Raw genomic sequence first — 14,736 nt, 5'->3', positions numbered from 1 at the left:
CCGAGAACTGTAATTCGTAGAGACGAGAGAACACTTCAGAAGTAATCGAAAGTGCCTGCTTCTTAACTGTTTTCGCAGGCTCACTGAAGAGCATTCATCTCTGAACTATACGACAGTACAAACATATTTTCTAATCGCTGCTTTTGCCATTATTTAGCGCGCATGTTCGGACGCGCTGACGTGCAGCTTAGCTGCCCGTGGCAACGCAGTAGAGTAGTTTTTACACATTCTTCATTGCCTTCTAGGTTATTACGCATATCACTATGAGGGTGAACGTCCACAGCCGCCGAAGACGTGGCTACTCAATAGCAATCTGTTTCTCCGAAGCACGATCATCCATTGAAGCAAGCAGTAATTGGGTTCGAAAGAAATGTAGCGCGTTTGATCTCCGGACCAGGACAATTTTTTTTTCAACTGTGCAGAAGTTTTCTGGGAAATCCGTCTGGGTTTGCTTTGTAGCTTCGTGTATCTTTCAGGTGGATGCCAATTTTTATCTTTCATAAAACTTTTGGACCTCACGCATTTTCATGGAACCGATTTGCCATAGAAAACTAACTACACTACGGCCACTGTTAGGGGCAATATAATTGAACGACAATTACGTTAGATAATTACAGAAGCGCACATTCACACTGGACTAAGCAGTATCGACAGGCCAGGATATCGTTAGAGAAGTGTAAGCACGCGAAAATTATTATTGGCTATGCTGGACTATAGGCTGAGACTGCTCTACCACTAAGGCAGGCTCTATCAGCAAAAAAAAGAACAAAAAAGAAAGAAATGAAAGTAGAGAGAGAGAGCGAGGGTGCAGAACACGCACACGAGTATTTAAAGTGGCACTCAAAAACAAATTGCATCGCCAGTCGTATCGCAGAAACACTAATTCACGATAGAAAGCTGCAGCCAGGCAGCAGCCGCTGAATTCGGCACATATCCCTGCAAATTTTGCGGACAGAAACAAGAGGGCACTAACGAATCTGGCCGCCTCTCGTGATACTTAGCAACTCACACGTCCCGTTCGTGTAACGAAGGTAGACGAGACGATTGTTCGCCCGTTTACTCCGCAATGTTTATCTTGCTAATATGGGGAAAACTACTTTACGATATTAGGTAAGCTACAGAAACAAATGCCTCGGATGACCAATGCCAAAGGCGATGAAAGGAGCCAAACAAGTTGGTCAATGCAATCGAGTCACTCATGCTGCGCCCAGGCAATCAACCGAGGCGCCATCAAATGCCACCAACAATGCCGCCACGAGTGGGAAAAATGGGAACAAAGGATCGGGGGGCCTGAAGGCACACACACGCCCCACGCGTTAACAAAAGAAAAAAAAAGGTTGCTTCTGCAACGTGTCGAAAACAAATAATATATATGCGCGCCTGGTAATGAACGTTCTAGCTGTTTTCTGTCTGAGGGAGCCGCTCTCGGGCTGCTTCCCCATGAGGGCTGTGGTAACAGGCGCAATCATCTGGCGCAGGCACGCCGCCGGGCCTCTGCGCGAAAAAACACAACTCACCGGTGTAGCAGCAGAGGCCGCGCATTGGACGTCAACGACCCTTGCTTGTGCGTCGCTTCTCTCCCTATATGTAGGTGAGGGCAGGAGTCAAATACAAGGTGGGCAGAGAATACATAAAGTGTAGAATGCAGCAGCGAAATTGACTCGGCTCATTTGGCTGAGGAATTAGGCTTCGCATCTGTTTTTTTTTTTTGTTTTTTAAGCATACATTATGCTCTTGGTGTTTAGGCAGCAAGAATTTGGCGGCATAATGTGGTTGGGCTGCACAGGGGAAAGGACCCTTTTGTTGCGTGTGCAAGGTGCCGTTCTACCATTAATGAGCACTTAGTTAGCGCACTGAAACTGCTTTCATTACGGAAAGAGATTGAAGTGCAAGGACACTTTTGTCGTTAGAACTTCGTACGACCTTAACGCCTGATTAATGTTCACGGTAGTTTATGGCCAATTTATATGAAATAATAGCATCACTACGCTTGCCGCTAGTGCTGCAGCAGTTCATAACGATTTTCCAATTTTTCTGTGAATAGTACTCGGATGAAATTTTGAACTTCTTTTAGAGCTAAGGAATGGCTTCATGAACCAGAATACTTCTTTCTTCATTGAGTTCTCACTATTACCCGCCGTGGTTGCTTAGTGGCTATGTTGTTGGGCTGCTGAGCACTAGGTAGCGATATATAATCCCGGCCACGGCAACCGCATTTCGATGGGGGCGAAATGCGAAAACACCCATGTACTTAGATGTAGGTGCACGTTAAAGAACTTCGGGTTGTCCAAATTATTCCGGAGTCCCCCACTACGGCGTGCCCCATAACCAGATCGTGGTTCTGGCACGTAAAACCTCATAATTTGTTTTAGCTGTCACTATTTCTTTCTCACCACTATAATTTTACGTTTACCGTTCCTACTTTATTACATCTCCTCCAGGTCGTATGATGATGCTTAGGAGAACGATGCGTGTAATGATATAGGATTCTTCTTTCTGGGGTTTTACCTGCCAAAACCAGTTCTGATTATGAAGCACGTAGTAGTGGAGGGCTCCGGAATAATTTCGACCTCGTGGGGTTCTTTACCGTCCACTACAACGCAAGCACGGGGTGTTTTTGCATTTCGCCTCCATCAAAATGCGGCCGCCATGGCCGGGATTCGATAATAACATAGGATGACGCGTGTGTCAGAACCACTATGTGAAAGCCGTTTATGTGATGTCATTAGAGCGGTGAATTTAGCAGTAACTGAAATATAAAGCCACTGGCTTCACTCCTTTTCATCTTTAGGTCTCATTTCTCCCTTCCCCAGTTCAGGGTAGACAACCGGGCTCCAACTCCCTTATCCGTTTTCTATCTTTCTCTCTCTTTCTCACACACATCCGTCATTTTTTTTAATACATGGCATTAACTCGGTACAGGAACATTGAAGTGCGAAACTTTCGAAACACACACCTTTCCTCCTTTAACCGCATATCGCAATGTCCTGCGCACGTTTGTCCTGTCTTTTCTTTCCGCACATATTCTGGGCTCCACTATTCGTATCGATAAAGTGTACCTTTGCTCTTCGGGGGACTTTGGGTCTGCGATGGGGACATCCAGGGACTATTTCAGCCAGCCCGGAAAGCAAGCTCAGAATAAACCCGTGGTGAAATGACTAGTGCTCGCCACCTTTAGGCGGGCGCGGCTATCGAACACGGCCAGAGTTGCCCGTGTTTAGCACATCGGTCACGTCCGTCGCGCGTTCGCTGTCGGCACATTTGTGGTGCCTCATTAGGCTTCAGGTCACTCGGTTCAGGGTCGCCGATGTCCGGAAAGGACTTGGATGGCTGCTAGCCGCTTTTCTGGAGACGAAAAGCACCATAATTCCCGATCGATTCAGGCGCACTATTTTTTACGAATGCGCGGCACACTGTTGTAGTTATTTTTTTTTCTCCCCCCCCCCTCCCCCCTCTTTTTTTTTTTTTTTGCACATTATGCATATGCTTTCCTTGGGTTTCTTGTTAGGGGCTGGATACTTTTCTGGAGTACTCGCTTGAGACGCAGAAAAGGAAACTTACGAAAGAAAAAATAAAAAGACTGCTCACTTTCGCTATCAGCTTACCGACGCAATTCTAGCCATATAACGGTCTGGAAGCTATCCCTTGCGCCACCGCCGCAATCACTTTGAAGTCTATCGGCGAGTTGATGGAAGCAGCGCTCTTGACCTACTGTTACTATGTACCAAGACAATGTTGGTAAAAGCATGTTGCAAGGCTACGTTTTAATTACCGCTGGGCTTGCGCACTTGAGACAATCACAGCAAATGACCTAGCACTTCTCGTTACGTTGTCAATGAGAGCGATTGTTTCCTAAGCCAATTGTAGCGACGACGAAATGTCCTTTTACTACTGGGTAAGAAAACTTAGGCGTGGAAAAGATAATTACGCGGAAGGTCAACGCAATCCATCAAAATTTTAATCCCTTTGGAGCTTATCTTGTCGCACAACACTACCTTGTTTCATGTACCTTGTTTGCACTTATTTTTTAATATGTTTAGTTTTACCGCTGCGCTCCTGGTACGTTCAAGTCACGAACAGCGTGCTTGTGTGAGCGTGAGAATGTGTTCTTTTCAAGGAAGTAGTTGTCACTGAGTGTTAAACAAATGAAGTGCAAATGAAGTTTATTCTTGGGACAGAGAATAACCGCCAAATGTGGAAAGTTTTTTCGGAGTGCAGGGCACATGTGGGACGATTAAGCACTCTCGAGGAAGTTGCCTCGCAAGGCTTAGCAGTTTTTTTTTCGTCCATTGATGAGCACGCTTTGACGTTCCTATAGAAAGAAACTCTTTGCATTATTTCTGAGATGCGTAAACGGAGAAAGGAGCATGAGAGAATAGTGATATAAGACAAAGTGGTAAGAGGAATTGTCTTCAAATGAACCAGAGCTAAAAGCAGGATTAATCTAATGGAGCGGTAATTTTCTTGAAATGTAATTCCTATCGTTACCGCCCGCCACGCCATCCCGCTCGTCCAAGGCTTATCGCGAGCGTAAGGCACGGTGACGTTGCTGAATTACTTCCCAAAGCTCAAAACATAACCTCTGGAGACAGAATCAATCAACAATCGGGATTTTATTTCGATGCGGCTACGTTTGCTTATGAAAAAAAAACTAAACAAGAGAAAACGTGGCAAATTAGTAACAAAAAGGCACAAAGAGAACACATTTCTTTCAAATGAGGACGAATTTAGGTCTCCTTGCTTCATTTTTTTTTTCTCCGGATGGCTTTTTCTCCGAATGGTTTTCTCTTAGCGAACTCCTGTCGTTAGGATGAACTAGATAAAGAAAGATTTCAATGTACGCTTGTCCGTTAACTGATGCACTCATCGCATGACCCTGTTGTAGCACCTCCGCGTGTGGACGCAGGCGTGACGCAAAGCACCGTCAAGGCTGACATCACTCTGCCCGTAACACGCGTCACGGTCCAGTCCGCGGGCATTGAATATTTTAATAGAGACCACCACCGTTTTCACGATTCGTGCCGCTTTATTATATAGTGCCGACGCTTGTCGCGGAGAGTGCCCACCGTAGGAAATCAATAATTTCGCGGTTGCAAGAACGGCTCCTGCAGCCGGCGAGGTTTACGATATAGCAGGGAGGGACAAAGCAAGTTCTCCACGAGATAAAATTTAACACATGGGCGAATACCAAACCCAGTAGTATCGTGAATCCACGCATTCGGAGCAGATGGCGCGGGAACATTATGACTGGCTCGAGAGGTTTGTGTTTGTGTACGTGGAGGCCGGATAAAGGTCGAGGGGGAGAGGGGAGGGGGGGGGGCGTTAAATATGTTTTTCAATGAGCTCACGTAGCTTACACTTCGCTTAGCAATTACTCCTATAGAAAAACTTACAGTAGAAAATATAATGCAGGAATCATACCTCACAATGTGCAGAATTAGCACGGCGGAATCAGCTATCCTTTAGCTATGAAAGTTTTATGTTCAACTTTGCCACATATATTGCTTAAAGTACATTGCAGCATAACCAGAAGCACGTATGAAGCCAATTGTCTTTGCTTTTGCTTTTTTTATAAGTTTTACGGAAGCTGTAAATTGATATACCAAATTTGTCCGCTTTAGATCTACCAACAGATGCCGTTTACAGAAGAATTCTGATGTCTGTTCTTGTTACAGAGTTACAGATTTGTAAACTGCGAGCTTGAATATTTTAGTTCTCTAATCTTTAGCAGCATTAATAAAAACAATCTAAGTTCTAAAACAATTATGCTTGCTACAGCTAGTAGAATTTTTTTCTCTCAAATGGAACAAATTGCAATTATATCGGTGAAGAGATTCTTTCATAAAAGCCGTTTGGCGTTTTGCATGCATTTGTATAGGGAAATCGACGTTGTTTCCTACCTAAAGCTTCCTCTCAAAGGCCTTCCATGATTGCTTGTCGCAGCAGGGATTCAAACCGACCTCTAGAATTCATAGCGGTCTCCTCAACATTGGCCAGTGAAAAAACGCTCTTACGTAACCAAAGTTACGTTGTTCGTGTGCACGTCCGTTCGATTCGCACGCTCTTATATTTTAGCGTTTTCTAGCAAGGGGTAATCAACACCTACAAAAAAAAGAACAAGGAAAATAATCGAAACGTACTAAGTATGCACAGGGCGGTATTGTTCACATTCGCACAGAACTATTGTTATCATGGTGTGAACGCCCACTGTAAATGGAAAATGGTCTTAAAAAAGACCGGCGAGCTGTACACCGTATTTCGTGCATCGATCAAGCTTGCGACATTGCCGAAATATTTTTTACACGGTTTTTCCCGATATCAATCGTGTGGAGGGTGCCACCATTAGCGAAGAACGGGTCCAATTCTTGGCTTAACAAGAAAACAATCATACGAGCGTTTGTCACGCTCCATTATCCTGTGTGGAAAAGTTGCCGTAATAAAGAAGAAAAAGACAGAAGCCGCCAAACTTTTTCTGCTTAATGAGGCAAACGAACTTCGTAGGTCACTTCCTCTTCTGCCTCAAAGCGAAACAGACATCAAGTTGACAGTTGAGCCAGCATTGTTTATGTGACATACGCCACTTCAATCCAAAGAGGCTAACAAGGGATAAAGCATCTGCGTAATATAACATGCCTTGGCATAAAGCATAGGATGATGCGGCTCTTTGGCATTACCTTAAAATTTAAATAAGCAAAAGAAACATATGAGAAATAAGGACACCTCCGATAAAAATGGCCCTAGTACTGCGACATAACTTTGCCGCAATTTCGCTAAAATTCTAGTTGCACTGCAAATATTGTGCCATGTCATGGCGAAAAAAAAAACAAGATACGCATTTTTCTGTTTATTTGTTCATGTTTCTTTAGTTTTACAAACTTTCTTTTTTCACAGAGGGTTTGATTCTGGTCTACCGACATTTCAAAGGGTCGTTTGTACGACTACCAATATTACGAGGCATTAAAACGTTAATCTTTTTGATGCTACCTTAAGCGATATGTTTGATGAATTCAATATTGTTACGAAATTTCAGTTGTTGAATCCGCATTTACAAAATGGCCAATAAATCTCACAAGCTCGCTAAAGAAGACTTTTTAGGTCGTATTTTCAGTTTTATTTTTGTTTCAAGTTCAGCAGACACACAAGGATACCTTATGTTTATGCTTAACCTTATACCTCATCGTGGTGATTAAAACATAAATTCCGCAGTAATCTAAATATTGATAATGTTTACTACATTTCGCATTCGCTTTTATATTTTACGTGTAAAATCGATGCTGGCGGTGTCATTTTCTTCTAAGAAAATTTTGAACCAAACCACTCAATTCTCTTTGTAAGCTTGCTTCCTGTCGAGCATGACTACCTTACAGGCAAAGCACGCTTCGCAGGATTCTTGACCATATCATTGTTTCGCAATGTTAGGAGCGGTCATTCTTTACAAGCACCACTCCGGAGATTTAAATGTAATCTAACATTCACTCGAAGATCAAATTAACCAACTATTATTGTCTTGAAGTTTTTATAATTAAGGAGTAGCTGTAGAGGAAGAAATTGCGCGGCGTTTCAAGAGAAACGATCGAGGTGGCAAACAACGCCCGCACTGTACTTGGTAATCCCGCCAGAATTATCGTTCGTGCAAATATTTCACTGCTACGCCTCACACAATAAAAAGATACGATATGTTGTTTTAAAAATTACACTTGTGTAAGGGTTCCAAACAGTTAAGTAATGAAATTCCGCGAAAACTACGACTGCTGGCTGTCATTCTATACACTCAACCCCCCTATCAAGTAAAAAAAAAGAAACAAAAATTGCGCCTTAAGGGCAATGAAAAGCCGATTTAAATTGAAGTGCAGAATGTAAGCGGAAATGCAGTAAAATTCTTACCTCTTATCACTTTCGAAGGTTTTGACGGTCACTTCGCTGTTTATCAGCTGTTGAGTCGTGTAGTGCTCTGAACAGTTCAGTCAGGTAACGGATATCACAGATTGCAGAAAACGTTGAAAAAGTTCAGTACGAGCACTCTCACGGAACTTCCTGTGTGAAAACACCGAAACTAAGCTCTGAGCGATATCCAGTGGTGGCAACGCTCAGCCAACGAGCAGGAGCACCGTCGTGCGGGACGGACGCGACCGAGTCTGTCCGTTCACACGCCGTCACAGTCAAAGTCACACGAGTTAGTGGCCCCTGGACCACAGACCGAAAGCGTACCGACACTCTCGTGGTGGAACGTTTGCTCTCGTGAATTTTCAGCACCCGATGACGTGGTGCAACCACGTGATACAAAGTGCAGTCCTACAGCTTCCGCCTCTTGGACGAATGACTCCGAAGTAACGGGGAGAGCATATCTGCAACTGTAGATGACTTCCGCGAAACTTTCGCAAGACAGTCGCGCAGTGGCAGTTACAAAGTGTTGAGTCCTTGGATAAATGCCATTCGGTGGTCCATCTTGGGTAAGACTAGCGTTGCTGTAGACGCGCGGCTGTCGGCTCCGAGTCCGGGCAGCGTCGGACGAGGAGAGGGGCGCGAGAGCTCCATGGTCGCACCTTCACTGTGCTCGTCCCGAACGCGACTGGCAACGTGTTCGGTTCACGCGTGGACTTCTTATAAGCGCCGGGCCCCCTCCCGTCGCGGGATGGATCGGACACCGGCCCGTTGCCAGGGCAACGCGTCCCGGGACCGCCGTCGGTGGTACTGGAGCCTGCCTGGCGCCTAACGCCATCTCTCGGAGGCGAGGCCTAGCCCCCGTAAATCTCTTTGGCTTCGATAGACTGATGTTCTCTTTCTATTTTGCTGTGGTCGCGGCCTGTGCGTCAATATTTTTTTCGCTTCATATTTTTACGTCTGTCTGTTCTGTCTGCATCGATTTCTCATTGCTTGCTTGCTTGCTTGCTTGCTTGCTTGCTGTTGATTTTCAAAAGTAGTGAGCACCACGCAATGGGGTTTTGTTTGGTGAAGGGCGAAGGCCTCACCAAGAATACATTGTTGGTGTTAAAGCCTGCAACCAGGAGTCCCTGCGGTGGAGAGGCCTCGTTAAGATCTAACTTCTGTGAATTCACACCCCACTGCGTACGCAGTTGTGCTACTCTCGTTGTCTCTTTTAGGGAAGGTATTAACTAACATTGTTCCTGTCATACCTCCCCGAGCATAGTCATGTTACTGCGGAGTAGTAGGTCTTGGGGACATATCACTGTAGTGTACTCCGTAGTGGCTTTTCTTTCTACATGGCCTTTTAGGACTCATTGATACTGCTTTTGGGTATTACCAGTTTGATGCATTGTATGACATGTGTGAAGCATGAAAGTGACAGCAATTAATCTTCGTCATCCTATAAAACGAGAAAATTATTCGCGATTGGCAGTCTTCCTCCAGCATGGACTGTACGCGCCCAGGTTTCAGTGCATGTCTCAACGCAGGGCGGACTGATGAATAGGTGAGGCAGCCTTGTCTAGCATGTTTGCCTTTGCTCACAAAGCAGAACTATATCCGTGATTTCGCATACGCCGTCGAAGCTTGTATATGGGCTGGACTCCACGTCAGCGGTTTAATGCCCTGTGCAGCCAAATGCAATAAGAAAATCGCCTGTGGCTTCGTTTCATAACTTATGCCTTGATTAATAATTTCATTCTTTCGCAGTGGCACTGCATTAGCCACAGCATCGTGTACTCTTGCCTGGCTTGTCAAATGAATTTTATTAGGCGCACCAAGAACAGCGCACCAAGTCCTTATTTTTTCTGTGTCTTCGTGATCTGTTCCTTTTCGCAAGGAATCGGTTCACTCAAGGAACACCAACCACCCAAACACGACGTTCTACTAGAGCTACATTGTATAGCGGCGGGCAACACGTACAACTAACGTTGGACTGGATACCTGCACAATAAGCACGGTAATAAACGCTGCTCCATCAAACTAAAAACAACATCGGTGCGAAAAGCAGCACTTATGTTTCTCAAGGGTACTTGTCTCTCGTTAAACGCGTGGTCTCCAGCACATTGTCGACCCACTCGCGAACAACGGGCTGAAGCTGTAACCACGCTGGGGCTTCCATGCTCGAGGACTTGTCGCGGAATTGCTTCCGCCGACGGGCCTTGGCTGCATTCCAAAACAACTATCGAGGACAACTGTCACCAACACGAGCTTTGTATTGCTTTGTAATGTAACCGCGGCCTGGCGAGTACCGTGCAGGCTCCTCTAGTATGCCTGTCTTTTCTTTATTATGTTGTTCTCCATTATGTCGTGGTGTGTATGTAACTCCAGTAAAAACGAGAGGTTGTTTTTCTCTGTGAACCGAAAATGTTTGTTTACGAAAAGTAGCCCTGCTGGTCTCCGCGAAATAGAATTACTCCATGAACTCATAAATTTTGGCTGGAATAATTTTGTAGCATTTATCAGGCTTGCCACTGTAAAGCCTTATATTATCGGAAGTTACACGGTCTTCGCACGCAAACTGTGTTTTATGTTTAAGTGCGGAAGCTGCGTTCCTTTCGAACTTTTTTTTTCTGCATGCCTAAATCCTCTGGTTCGACGCGGCTCCTGTAATTGTATAAATTGGATTGTCCCTTTATTCTTACTGTTATGGCTGTCTTAGTTGGCACTGTCGGATAAATTAGATTACGGTTGATTGATGTCGCCTTCCTAACTATCACAGCACTCTTCCGACGTCTCCATCTGCCCGCAGCTATGGTGTCATAACTGCAGAAAAGCGATAAGCCTTGAACAGCTGACGTCACATTTGGTCTCAGCATATAGTTGTGCCTACGGCACACGAAGTGTGCAGGCGTAGGCGTCAATCTATCGATCTGACCAGGCGACCGCAGTGTGCTGACAAGAAGTCGATGTTCGCTTCTTGGGCGTGGAGTGAAGTAGAGTAGTTGTCAAGGCCAGCAATGCTTGCCGCCTTCGGTAAGTACACCGCGCATTTTTTTAACCTGTCAAAATCCAGTGTTACTGAAAGAAAAAAAATAAGTTTGGTAAACTACGTGTTTTCCAATCTTTCTTACTTAAAAATTCAGAAGACCCAGACCCTGAGTGGCTATTGATTATTTCCCAGCAAGGTTCGCAAAGTTCTCATTTTAATTTTTTTTTTATTTCTTAGGCTTTCTATGTTTTAGTCACCCGTTCAGGCACCGCTTTTAAATAAGTTTGGGCCCATAATAACTGCACGGACCTTTCCTTGGCTGTTAAATATGCGCAACTAAAACGAAATTCCGGCAGAATGACTGTCTAGGTTAATGTGATTACCACTGAAGCAATTTAATGACACACCATAATGCCACTGCCGAAACGCGCAATATAAGAGGCGTGTACTACAGCCGGGTACCTTCTCGCCCTTTCCTCTGGACACGCCGCGGCGCCGCCGCGAAGTCCGCGCGTGGTGCGTGTCTGATTTCAGACAAGCCTCCCAGCCCCGAATAATTTTGAAATAGCTTCTTTTTTTTTGCTGTATAGTTTTTTTTTTTTTTTGCTGTCATTGAAGAGCAGTGCATACCCAGTGTCATATACCCAGTTACCCAAGTTGGTCCGACCGTTTGTTTCAAACTCGGCTCCCTCAACAAAGCAGCACGTTGCTCTATCCCTTAGTCGGTGCGGTGACCCAAGCTGGCGGGAAAGGACAACGGTTAGTTCCGGACATGGACAGATACCCCACAAGTGCGTCATGCTATCCAAGAATGCTAATCGCATTAAACAAGCTACAAATCCCCTCTCATTAAAAATTCACGCGGAACTACCGATAGCCAGGACTGCCAAAATTAGTCACTGAATTATATATAAAAAAAGTGTCAAGCTATTTTCTATACACGCATAGTAGTCTCGTCCATGGAGTCTCTGGCATCATAGAGCCCTTCTAAACAGCTGACTCTTTACAAACGATATCATGTGGGTCTCTTCCTACGTGATGGTTATGAGTCAGACATCGCCTTTTCCTTTGCATGTACAGCTGGCATAAGTGCGCGCGTGCATGCGGAGTCGTGTTCGTGTGAGAGAGGCGAACTATCTCAGCTTTTCTTTGACTGCCCATGGACTGTAGGCATAACCGTGTGTATCTTTAGTCTTCGTCTCGCGTTGTGTACATTTTATTTTGTCTCGATGATATTTTTAAGAGCTCCATTGATCAGCTCACCACGTTTCGCCTAACGCGTGAAGGCTACGGCGCACGTTTGCAGCGTAATGTTTTAGTGCCTACGTGACGTGAAGAGCTCCAACAATGCTCCTCGTTTCCTTTCGTAGCCGTGTGACTCTGGAGAATACGTTACGCGTATCTGCTTACAAAACCTTACCGTTTTTCGACAACAGGGGAACGTTTCGAAACAGACAGGTGTTGTTGTGTTAGTGGATTTGTAAAGAAACAGAAAAGCTTCCATTTTTGTGTGTGTGTGTCTGCTTTTTATTCGTATTAATTTTGTTTATACGATTGCGCGAGCAAACTGGCGCGTTCTACCCAAAGCGTTTGATTTTGTGGGCATTCTTCAAAATAGAACTGGAACAAAGCTACTTTGGAAGGGATTCACGTGTTTCCAAGCGAATGGAGTGTTTATTTGTATGGATCTCTGACAATAGCTGGACTCGACGCGACGCACAGTGTTACGTCATGGGGAGGCTTATGTATTGCGTTTTCACTGTCACTGCGCTGCGACAGGTATGCACGGTTTAATTTTATATTTTTGTTAACCATGTCCTCTGTTACCTTTCAGTGCTTCAATTGTGAAAATTACAGTTCATCCAAACTGTTGCCTCGCAGTGCTTCAAATATGAAAATTACACTTCAGTCAAACGCGCATTTTTTATAGTGCGCCCACTGAAGAGTTTCTGAGAATGAAATTTCTTTTACGCGGCGTTAACACGTGGCTAAGTTCAAGTGATGATGATGAGGTGTTTGCTCCGTACTTTGTGATTTTACACGGAATTAGAAGAATCCCTCGTAGGGTAATGATTTTCGCGTTCGTACGAGTAATCCACATCTGGAATTGGCCGACGATCTACTTTCAAAGCTCCAATATTCGCCTCAAGTTTTGAGATGAAGTTACTGAGCTTTTTTTTTTCTTGTTTCACCTTCACGATGCCCGCAATGCGCTTCCTCTGCACCTTGAAGCAATTGAAGTTGCGCCAACCTAACAGCGATCTTTTGCCCTAGACAGAATCTGTGTGTGAGCATTCCGTCGAGGCCACAAAGCGAATTTGGGAGGCGAATGATTTACGTGCACACTTAACGGGGTTAACGGAGACCATACGACGCTAGTGCCACATTGGCGCCACGATGTCAATGACACCTCTGTATTAGTTCATTGCAAAACTGCTAATGCCCGCGATCTAAAACATGGCATACGAAGACGGCACAATGTTTTACAGCAATAACCAATTGGGACATTTTGTCTCAGATTGCATTTTTCCGTGATTGTCACCAAGCTCCCTCATATGTGAAACATATGTAGAAGGCAAGAAGAGCTTATTGACAAATCTGACCAAACCCTTTACCTTACCGAACACTGAGGACAACACATATAGCTGCGCGATTGGGGTGCTGCGATGCTTGAATCACCCGTAGATGTGGGCACGGAGGGCGTAAAGTGTTATAGACGTTCCTTTCACGTTTAGCCGGCGACATTTCCGCGAGAATCGAAATCTAGCCTTCCGATTATTAGAGGACTTCACTCGACTAACACACCCAAGTGACACTGGTTGCTACTGTACAGAGTGTCAATTTTAGGTTTTGCGCAATTTTTAGAAATCGCCTGTGGCAGGTAGCACAATTCTTATCATTTATCATTTAGCTGGCTTATTCGATGAGGCGGACATTAGTAGCACGAGAAATCTAAACACATATATAACTAATTAACAAAAATTTACAAATAATTTCTTAGTTAATCACTTTACCACACGTATTACAATTTACGAATTGTAGCTGGTGAGCTTGTCAGGCGTTTCCACTTGAAATAAATGTACAGAATGACACCAGTTTGGAGATATTCGCCATCAAACTGGCCCTGAAAATACATTGTTGTTCCACTTACTTGGTTTGCCAAAATGCTGTTTTATACATTGAAGCACAAAAGTAACTGGAACGCTCACGTATTTCATCCCACACTTTGGGAAATAAATAATAACGAGAGAAACCAGAACTCCTGCTCAAAGCTTCCCTCAAGCAAGAACTCTAAGTTGCGCCAGCAGCTTTCCTTATCCGTCGCGTCAAAATAAGGGCCACTTGTACTTAGTGATACGATGTCGTTATGCACAGCTGTGTTTAGACGTCAATCAATGTGACTCGCGCAGAGGTGTCCTAGATTTCTTCCTTTTACACAATCTCATTCGATTTAAAATGCTCTAAACACGGCCTGTTATAATCAATCATCCCTGCCAAGGTGCCACAATCGTAGCGCAAGGCGCGCCCTAATTTCTGGGGCTTTTAAAGGAAGCGCAATTTAGGTCACTGCAGCGCTCTTCTTCGAGATTTGCCCTTCGAAGTACAACCAAGCGTACGGTACTTGCTCAGGGAAACTTTAACGGTACGGGGCTTCTGCAGTGAAAAACCGGGGAAAAACCTACAAGCGCACATGACGGATCGTGGAAAGCGATACGTATGGAGGGGCGTGTGTTGGAGACGCCGCAGCAAAACAAGAATGCTCATCACCATAGAGACACGTCACGGAAAGACGACATGCGAAGAGAGTTGCAAAGAAACGTAAGAAAGTGCCTGCGTAGAATTACGGTATGTTTGTAGTCTGCCGTCCTAGTTCCCAGTTT

The 14,736-nt window shown here is 44.7% G+C and overlaps 1 protein-coding gene across 1 annotated transcript in view; it reads right to left on the bottom strand.

Annotated features, from left to right (window-relative positions):
- The window catches only part of LOC119446136 (uncharacterized), a 40,053-nt gene extending 31,498 nt beyond the window's left edge, over window positions 1-8,555 (bottom strand). Inside the window, exon 1 of the mRNA XM_037710495.2 lies at window positions 7,885-8,555. The gene's annotated coding sequence lies outside the window, so the exon portion shown is untranslated. The remainder of the gene's footprint in view (window positions 1-7,884) is intronic.
- Window positions 8,556-14,736: the final 6,181 nt, after the last annotated feature.

Source organism: Dermacentor silvarum, chromosome 3 (genome assembly GCF_013339745.2).
Source record: "Dermacentor silvarum isolate Dsil-2018 chromosome 3, BIME_Dsil_1.4, whole genome shotgun sequence".
Classification (NCBI taxonomy): Eukaryota; Metazoa; Arthropoda; class Arachnida; order Ixodida; family Ixodidae; genus Dermacentor; species Dermacentor silvarum.
The sequence above is the reverse complement of the archived record's forward strand: the minus strand, read 5'-3'. Positions and strand labels throughout refer to the sequence as shown.